The 9338-nt window shown below is 45.6% G+C and overlaps 1 non-coding gene across 1 annotated transcript; it reads right to left on the minus strand.

Moving 5' to 3' along the window:
- Positions 1 to 7015: 7015 nt before the first annotated feature.
- Positions 7016 to 7179, minus strand: LOC120519182. The gene has a single exon (XR_005631407.1). It is a non-coding gene; the product is annotated as a U1 spliceosomal RNA (small nuclear RNA).
- Between the last annotated feature and the right edge of the window lie 2159 nt (positions 7180 to 9338).

A 9338-nucleotide genomic window follows, 5' to 3' on the forward strand; every position in this document is an offset into this window, starting at 1 on the left:
TTCTAAATTGGCCCTAGTGTGTGCTTGGTGTGTTTGTGTGTGTACTGCGGTGGGTTGGCACCCTGCCCGGGATTGGTTCCTGCCTTGTGCCCTGTGTTGGCTAGGATTGGCTCCAGCAGACCCCCGTGACCCTGTAGTTAGGATATAGCGGGTTGGATAATGGATGGATGGATAAAGACTCACTAATGTGCTTGTCTTGCTGTGTTGTATGTACGTTAGCATCCAGTTGACACTCAAGACTGGCCAACTGTATTTAATTTGAAAAGCAACAGGGGTGCGGTGCTGCTCAAACTGAAAGAATGCTGGCAGTCACCTCCAGTTTGCCCTTGTGTTTTTTTTTTAATTGTTTGAGAAGAACATAATTTAAAAAACACAACGTTAAAAATAAAAATAAATTAAGAAACAAAGACTCACTAATGTTCTTGTCTTGCGGTCTTGTATGTATGTTATCATCTATCTAGTTGTCGCTTGGAACCGGCCAACTCTATTTAATTTGAAAAGCAATAGGGGCACAGTGCTGCTCAGAAATGAAGAATGCTGGCAGTGCTGTTAAAAGCACGGGATCCTAGAAAGTATTGAAATCATCAGAACTACTCTGGGCATCTCTCTGCTAGAAGGATTCATGTTGCCGACGTGCTCACATCCTTTGTGCATCAGCAGCTAAGCAACTGTCTTTCTTAGGAGGTCTCCTTTTGCTGGTGTGCTGGCCTCGCTTGCGTATCCTTGGAGCTGGAGCCCTCACCCCGACTCTATGTCTCACTTCCGGGCCGGACAGACACACACACCTCCACACAACAACAACAACAACAACATTTATTTATATAGCACATTTTCATACAAACAGTAGCTCAAAGTGCTTTACATATTAAAGAATAGAAAAAATGAAAGACACAATTATAAAACAAAATAAATCAACATTAATTAACATCGAATAAGAGTAAGGTTCAATGGCCAGGGGGGACAGAAAAAACAAAAAAACTCCAGACGGCTGGAGAAAAAATAAAAAATCACACGTAGAACTCTATTTAATTTCAGAAGCGACAGGGTTGCGGTGGTGCTCAAACATAAAGAATGCCGACAGTCACCTCCAATTTACCCTCTGGTGGTCGCTCCGAGTGTCAACTGGATGATATCATGCATACAAGATCACCCCCCACCCTACCCAGAAGGGGGTGGGTTAGGGCTGATTTCACCCTACGGTATTTTTAGTCGACCAATGTGTACCAAGTTTCATGAAAATCGCTCCAGCCATTCGGACGTGATGCTGGAACATACATACACACATTGACTTTTATATATATATATATATATATATATATATATATAGATGTTGGCCACCAGAGGGCGCTCCATCTATCCAAACCCTCACACAGATAGATGCCAACACAAGTTGGCCACACAGCACACAGCACTGCGTGCACAGCACAGTTTCCCCAGCATCAAAGTACAATAGAACACAGTCCTTTCCTTCCTTCCTTTTCTCTTCCTCGTTCCGCGTCCACTCCCCCTCTGGCAATCTTCGTCCTCTTTCTCCTGACTCTCACTCTCCAAATGAATTGAGGTGGTTCCTTTTATTCAGCTCCTAAGAATGCTCCAGGTGGCTCATCAGTGTTACCTCTAATCACTCCCAGGTGTGGTGGAAGTCCACTGTAGGGCTCTGCAGCTCTCTCTTGCGCCGCCTCCCAGAAAGCAACAGGGCTGTCCCAAATTCCAGTTCTCATGAATCCGTACAGGAATCTGTGGAGCCACAGCAACCCGGGTAGCTGCCCACTAGTGATTTGGGAGAGGCAGCGTCTTGTACACATCTGCTCCCCCCGTCCCCCCAGCCTTCTTATATATATATGATATATATATAGTGACCAGTATAGCCCTAAACCCCAGACACTACACATAAACAGTCCCGGGTGCAAATAAACATTTTTTTTTCCAAAATATACCTTCAACAGTTTTTTTTTCCTTTTTATACATCAAGCACAGCAAAACAAATGTTTTCTTCTCCTCTCTCCTTGACTCCTCCCAGGCGAGTGCTGGTGGGTGGCTGAGATTGATCGGCTTCTTTTATCTATGACCTGGGAGTACTTCCGGTGCTAGGGCCTAGCCTGTTGGAAGCACTTCTGGATCGACTGAAAGGCCCTTAAAGTAAGGATGATGAATTCCAACAGCTCCCCCCAATGGCCCCCATGGAACATAATGGAGCTGCCCCACTGAACTACAGATTCCAATATGAGATCTGCAAATCATTACATTGTTTTTATTCATATTTTACATTGCATCCCAACTTTTATGGAAAAAAAAAATATATATATATATATATATATATATATATATGTGTGTGTGTGATTTCTGAGCTGGACCCTTTCCCAGCTAGAAGGCCGTAATGGAAGGACAGTATGGAAGGAGGTATAACCCGGCTGAAGCACTATCCCATACAAAGGGATACATTAATGTGTAATGTTGGATCATTGGTGTATCCAGGGCAGTTCCTCCCCCAGCACGGTAGATGGCAGAGCTCCACTGTCATGGACCCAGTAAAGGCACACACAAGGTTGTTTGGGAGTTGTAGTTCAGGTGGACAACCCTGGGTGCCACCAGGGGGTGCTGCAGGGAAAGGGGCTCCCTGCTTCAGGAAGATTCCCTCTAACCCAGAAGTGCTTCCATTGGGCTATGCCTCGGTACGGCTCCCACCTATGCCCACACCCATTGGGTCAGGCGGTCCTAACAGAGAAGTCATGAACCCGAGAAAGAGCATCGGCATTGGTGTGGAGAGAGCCTCAGCAATGAATGAGCAAAAACTTGTAAGGCTGGAAGTCCAAAAACCACCTTGTGACACATGGGTTTGATTCCTTGTGAAAGGCCATCTACTGTAAGGGTGCATGATCCATAACCAAGGTGAACTCAGGAGATAATACCTCAGCTGTATTATTGGCCATTTGATTGCCAAGGCCTCCTGCTCTGCTGCCACATACCTGGTTTCCCAGTCCAGCAGTTTCCAGCTCAGGAGCATGAGGGTGGGCTCAACACCATCAATGGTATGGCTTAGCATAGCACCATGACCTGTGTCTTAAGCGTTCATCTGTGGAAGGAAAGGTAAAGAAAAGTTAGGAGTTTCAATACTGGTGCCGATGCTAGGGCCTGCTTTAGGACACTAAATGCAGCTTCTGCTTTATTATTCCATACCACAGTGTTCTTGGCCCTCTTCTTTGTTAGATCTGTCAAGGGCACCACTCTCTTGGAAAAATGGGACACATTCTGGCAGTAGCCGAGAAAGACTTGAACTTGCCTCTCGGTCTTCGGCCATTTCAATATGATATCTACATTGGAACACTGTGGCTTTACAGTACCCTGGCCCACCGAGTAGCCCAAATATTTGGCTTTGGTTAAACAGGACAGGAAGGGCTGCTGAAGCTATTCTGGATAATACTATAGTGGTTAGTAACAATTTATGACTGTCGCAAATGACCCTCAGCACAATCCTACCAAAAAGCCACCAGTTCCCTAACAATATCACACTTCTAGTGCTATAAACATCCATGTGTGTAAGAGTGCACTGATCTCTGAAGGGGAGCAGTGCTTTCCAGCAGGGTACATTCGAGACTCCACAGCTTTAAGACTCCATCAGGGGCTCAATGGATGGCAGTTTTCAGTCTGATATTACTAAATGCAGACAACAGAAAATGGATCTCAGTAGGGTCTTATTGTCCAGTCATCCCAGACTTGGCAGACCTAAGTGTGAAGACAGCTCTGAGGGGCCGCTTGCTGATGGGTGTACCCAGGAAAAGGCGAAATACAAATGCAGGGCCCACCTCTTTCTTACCTCAGGCAGTCCGGCTCCTGAACACCATGCTGTCCTCCTCCACACTGGACTCTTTACTCCTTACCCTCTCTGGATTACATAGCACTACGTAACACTGTATATTTTTTTTCTTTTTATCATAGTTATATATATATATATATATATATCTTGTGTATTGCACCTTTTGACTCTGGAGGACGATATTTCGTCCTACTGTGTACTGTAAGTATATTGTTAGGATGACAATAAAGCTCTACTTGACTTGACCAACCTGGGCTTTTTTTTTTAAAAGCTGCATCACTGTTGTCAATCAAAGAGAAGAAAAATTGAAGCACACTTTGACCAGGAGATGGAGACAAACTTCAAGGCAAAGTGATTTAAACAGCCAAGAGCTTCATAGTGACATTTCAATGAGGTCCTTTTGCATTTCCTGGGCACTACATGTATGGAAGCTTTGTGCAGAGACTTCAGGTTTCACTCCAAATCCCAGAGACAGGTTACGAAGCTCTGGCATGGTGGACCGTGTGGTACCTTTACGGCAAGGTGGTCCTAGATGTTGGTTTATGGATAGCGTTGCACTTGCCATTTTTGGTGAGACTTATGCATGTCAGTGGATCTGCCAGGACAGTATGAGTGTAACAGAACTACAGTATGTGTGATCAATATCTACAAATGTTGTCAACCACCATGTTCCTGCCACTGGAGGCAACAACACAGAGTATCTTGGTGACTTCGTGAGTGGACTCTAAATTATAATACCAGCAGTGGTGGGCCTTGACCTACCAAATGATGTGGTAATTTAGGACCATGTTATGGTTTACCAGTCCATCGTAGTGATAGACTGGTCTGCTGGCCACAAGTGAACGTAGATGGGACTCTGCCACCCAATTTACCTCTCCTCAGTCCAGCTGAGGAATTTGATTCAGCATGGAGGTTGTAAAATGCATGAAGCTGCAAGCAGATATCCTAAATGGAAGCAGCTGGTGCTGCTTGTTATGCCATCACAGAGTGGCTGAGGTACAGAACATCTGACGAACCGTGTGGTACCTTTACGGCAAGGTGGTCCTAGATGTTGGTTTATGGATAGCATTGCACTTGCCATTTTTGGTGAGACTTATGCATGTCAGTAGTGGACTCTGAGTGTTAATACTATAGCCGGGGGTATGATAGCTACACAGAATAGGTTAGTAAGCAGTGTGACAATATAATGGGCTGTTCTCAGCTGTTTCTGAGAAGAACCATAAACTGCTCTGAGCCCTCTAGAAGGAGAACAGCATTTTATGAGACTATTTAGATAGATAGATAGATACTTTATTAATCCCAAGAGGAACTTCACATAATCCAGCAGCAGTATACTGATACAAAAAACAATATTAAATTAAATAGTAATAAAAAATGCATGTAAAAGCAGACAATAACTTTGAGTAATGTTAGCATTTACTCCCCCGGGTGGAATTGAAGAGTCTCATAGTGTTGGATCTCCTCAGTCTGTCAGTGGAGCAGGACGGTGACACCAGTCTGTCGCTGAAGCTGCTCCTCTGTCTGGAGATGATCCTGTTCAGTGGATGCAGTGGATTCTCCATGACTGACAGGAGTCTGCTCAGCGCCCGTCGCTCTGCCACGGATGTCAAACTGTCCAGCTCTGTGCCTACAATAGAGCCTGCCTTCCTCACCAGTTTGTCCAGGTGTGAGGTGTCCTTCATCTTTATACTGCCTCCCCAGCACACCACCGCCTAGACGAGGGCGTTCACCACAACCGTCTGGTAGAACATCTGCAGCATCGTATTGCAGATGTTGAAGGATGCCAACCTTCTAAGGAAGTATAGTCGGCTCTGTCCTTTCTTACACAGAGCATCAGTATTGGCAGTCCAGTCCAATTTGTCATCCAGCTGCACTCCCAGGTATTTATAGGTCTGTACTCTCTGCACAGTCACCTCTGATGATCACGGGGTCCATGAGGGGCCTGGGCCTCCTAAAATCCACCACCAGTTCCTTGGTCTTGCTGGTGTTCAGGTGTAAGTGGTTTGAGTCGCACCATTTAACAAAGTCCTTGATTAGTTTCCTGTACTCCTCCTCCTGCCTACTCCTGATGCAGCCCACAATAGCAGTGTCGTCAGCGAACTTTTGCACGTGGCAGGACTCCGAGTCGTATTGGAAGTCTGATGTATGTTGGCTGAACAGGACCGGAGAAAGCACAGTCCCCTGCGGCGCTCCTGTGTTGCTGACCACAATGTCTGACCTGCAGTTCCCGAGACGCACATACTGAGGTCTGTCTGTAAGATAGTCCACGATCTATGCCACCAGGTGTGAGTCTACTCCCATCTCAGTCAGCTTGTCCCTAAGGAGCAGAGGTTGGATTGTGTTGAAGGCGCTAGAGAAGTCCAGAAACATAATTCTTACAGCATGGAATAGATGGACTAAAAGAGGCAGGCATGATTGGATAAACCCCAAAAGTAATGGCTTTCCTCTCAGTGTGCCTACATGCAGGGCCGCTGAGAGAAAATCTGGGCCCCGGTGCAAAGAAGGTGTGTGGGCCCTCGTGTCTCGGAACGCGGCGACTACGTGATGTACTCGTTTGCCGGCTGATGACTGTTTTCTCACTGCGCTCAGAACCCCCTCCTCCTCGTCACTTCCCACCGAGCGGTGAATACCCTTGTAGACCATGTGACTTCTCTCCCAGGGCGGCCTTCATGAATGTCCCTTACGTTGTAAACTGTGACCCACGTGCCTTTTTAATTTTTAAACTAAACAGACTTGCAAAATGTTAAAAAATACAATAAAAATGAATTAAATAAATACATTTTCAAATTTTAATAAAAATTATTGGATGCATTGGGCTTCATGGGCCCCCTTGAGCTTCATAGGCCCCGGAGCGATGTACCGGCTGCACCCCCCTCTCCTCGGGCCTGCCTACATGAATATGTCTGTCAGACAATGTAGCAGAAAGTAGCGTGTACAGGAGCAGGTGCCGTGTTTCTGCTTAGTCGTATGGAGTGCCACTCTACATTTGGGACTTGGATTTTACAGCACGTGAACTGTCGTGTCCTGCTGAGGGTGCTGGAGATGGAAGCGAGTGACCCGCCGGACATGTTTGTTGTTTGTGACATAGGGCATCCACAGAGGATCTGCCAGGACAGTATGAGTGTAATAGAACTACAGTATGTAGATAGATAGATAGATAGATACTTTATTAATCCCAAGGGGAAATTCACAAAAAGAAATCAGGGGAGAGCGCGAACGCAGTCCCCCATTACCACAAATTATGCAGTCGCGTTTCCCACATTTGGGGAAATTGCAGGGGTCAGCACACCCGGAGTGCAATGGATGAGCCTTGCCCTGGGAGAACCACCTTAGTGATCATGGTATCTCCCCTGCCAGGTAAGTATGTGTGATCAATATCTACAAATGTTGTCAACCACCATGTTCCTGCCACTGGAGGCAACAACACAGAGTATCTTGGTGACTTCGTGAGTGGACTCTAAATTATAATACCAGCAGTGGTGGGCCTTGACCTACCAAATGATGTGGTAATTTAGGACCATGTTATGGTTTACCAGTCCAACGTAGTGATAGACTGGTCTGCTGGCCACAAGTGAACGTAGATGGAACTTCTGCCACCCAATTTACCTCTCCTCAGTCCAGCTGAGGAATTTGTTTCAGCATGGAGGTTGTAAAATGTATGAAGCTGCAAGCAGATATCCTAAATGGAGGCAGCTGGTGCTGCTTGTTATGCCATCACAGAGTGGCTGAGTTACAGAACATCTGACGTGACGTGGACAAAATCAACAGAGGAGAGAGATGGGCAGTAACACCTAACAGCCTTGGTACTTCCAGTCCTTTCAGTATTTGTGTTTCAGACATCCACATTGTGTCTTCTTCATGTTGTGTCTCATTCATTTTGTAAGCAGAATTGTGTCTCAAGTCCTCAGTACGTTTTATTTCACCGTCAGCACTGTGACTGCTCCCAGTGTGACGGTGGCTGACTCTGTGGGTTGTGACATTTGGTGTTTATGTGTTGAGGGCGTCAGTTTTTTGGTTTTTTTTAAACAGTTGGGTGAAATACTTTTACCGTTTTGAGATCGAGGTTAGTGTTTTGAAATAACGTGTCTACAAAATTGAGAAAAAAAAAACTAGTATGGGCCAAGTGTAAAATTGTTATTTGATTGTTTTGCATTAATGGGGTTGTTTGGTTATCGTGGTGTCTTTCAGATGGCTCTTCAGTAAGTGCAACGATCTTTCCACCGATTCTTACAATTGAACCTTAAGCATTCAAGGAACTAGAGCCCCCTGCTGGACACACTCACTCTTATCAAGCTTATAATAATAATAATTATAATTATTTACATTTTATACAGCACTTTTCTCACTACTTTAAAGACTTTACATAGTGAGTTAAGAGCCACCTCCACCACCACTAATGTGTAGCATCCAACTGGATGATGCAACGGCAGCCATTTTGGTGCCAGTTCACTCAAAACGCATTAGCTGTTAGCTGGTGAAGAGGTAAGAGATAATTAGCCAATCAGAGACAAGGGATGATTAGGGGGGCTAGAATGACCAGGCCATGGAGGGCAATTTAACCAGGACATCTGGAAACACCCTACTCTTTACGAAGGAAGTCCAGGAGTCTTTAATGACCACAGAGGGTCAGGATTTCAGTTTTACGTCTCATCTGAAGGACGGTGTCATTTTTACAGCACAGTGTCCCAGTCACTGCACTGGGGAATTGGGATCCACATTTCAACCACAGAGTAAGCCCCCTATTGGCCTCACCAGCACCTCTTCCAGAAGCAACAAAAGCTTTTCCTGGTTGGTCTCCCATCCAAGTACTGGCCGGGCCTGAACATGCTGAGCTTCAGGGTGGATGAGCTCTTCTGAAGTTCCGGTGGTTTGGCGGCTGGCCTTATGTGCATTGACCCCTGGACAGTATGTTCCATGTGAGCCCCTGAGCATGTTCTGAGGATAAAAGATTAACAAACTGAGGACTTGCTCATATTTTAATATGCTCTGTGTGCTTCAATTGTAGTGTGCAGCTTCGCCTTCTGCAGCACAGTCCCACTCTGGAGATGTATAATCATTATGGGGGTAGAAAAGCTGGCAGGAATGGGTTTGTGCTTTGTTTATTTGCTCTGGTGCAGCAGTGGTGCCAGTGGAAAGATTAAACATTTCATCTGCCCTCTGCTTAGTTTCTACAGTGCCTCAATGGTGGAACGGATGAGTTTGGCTCCTTCTTATTCTTCTTCATCCTCCTCCTCCTCCATGCTCTTTATCATCCTGCTGAGACGTGGGTGACTGTAGCACTACAAGTTCTGGGAGTGAAAGTCAAGCCAGTGCTTCTTATGACTGCTGCTACTCACACAGAGTTAACGTAACAGGTTACATAGATATGCCACAAGGGGGAGACATTGTACCAGCTGCTAGAAAGAGCCACTTTGTCAACGTCAGCTTCACTGGGAGCCATCAGGATGCAAAGGAGAAGTCCTGAGAGAGAACCTATGTAAACTGTGAATGTGTGTAAAGGTGTGAATATATGGGTGTGTGATTG

Source organism: Polypterus senegalus, chromosome 18 (assembly GCF_016835505.1).
Source record: "Polypterus senegalus isolate Bchr_013 chromosome 18, ASM1683550v1, whole genome shotgun sequence".
In the NCBI taxonomy this organism is placed as follows: domain Eukaryota; kingdom Metazoa; phylum Chordata; class Cladistia; order Polypteriformes; family Polypteridae; genus Polypterus; species Polypterus senegalus.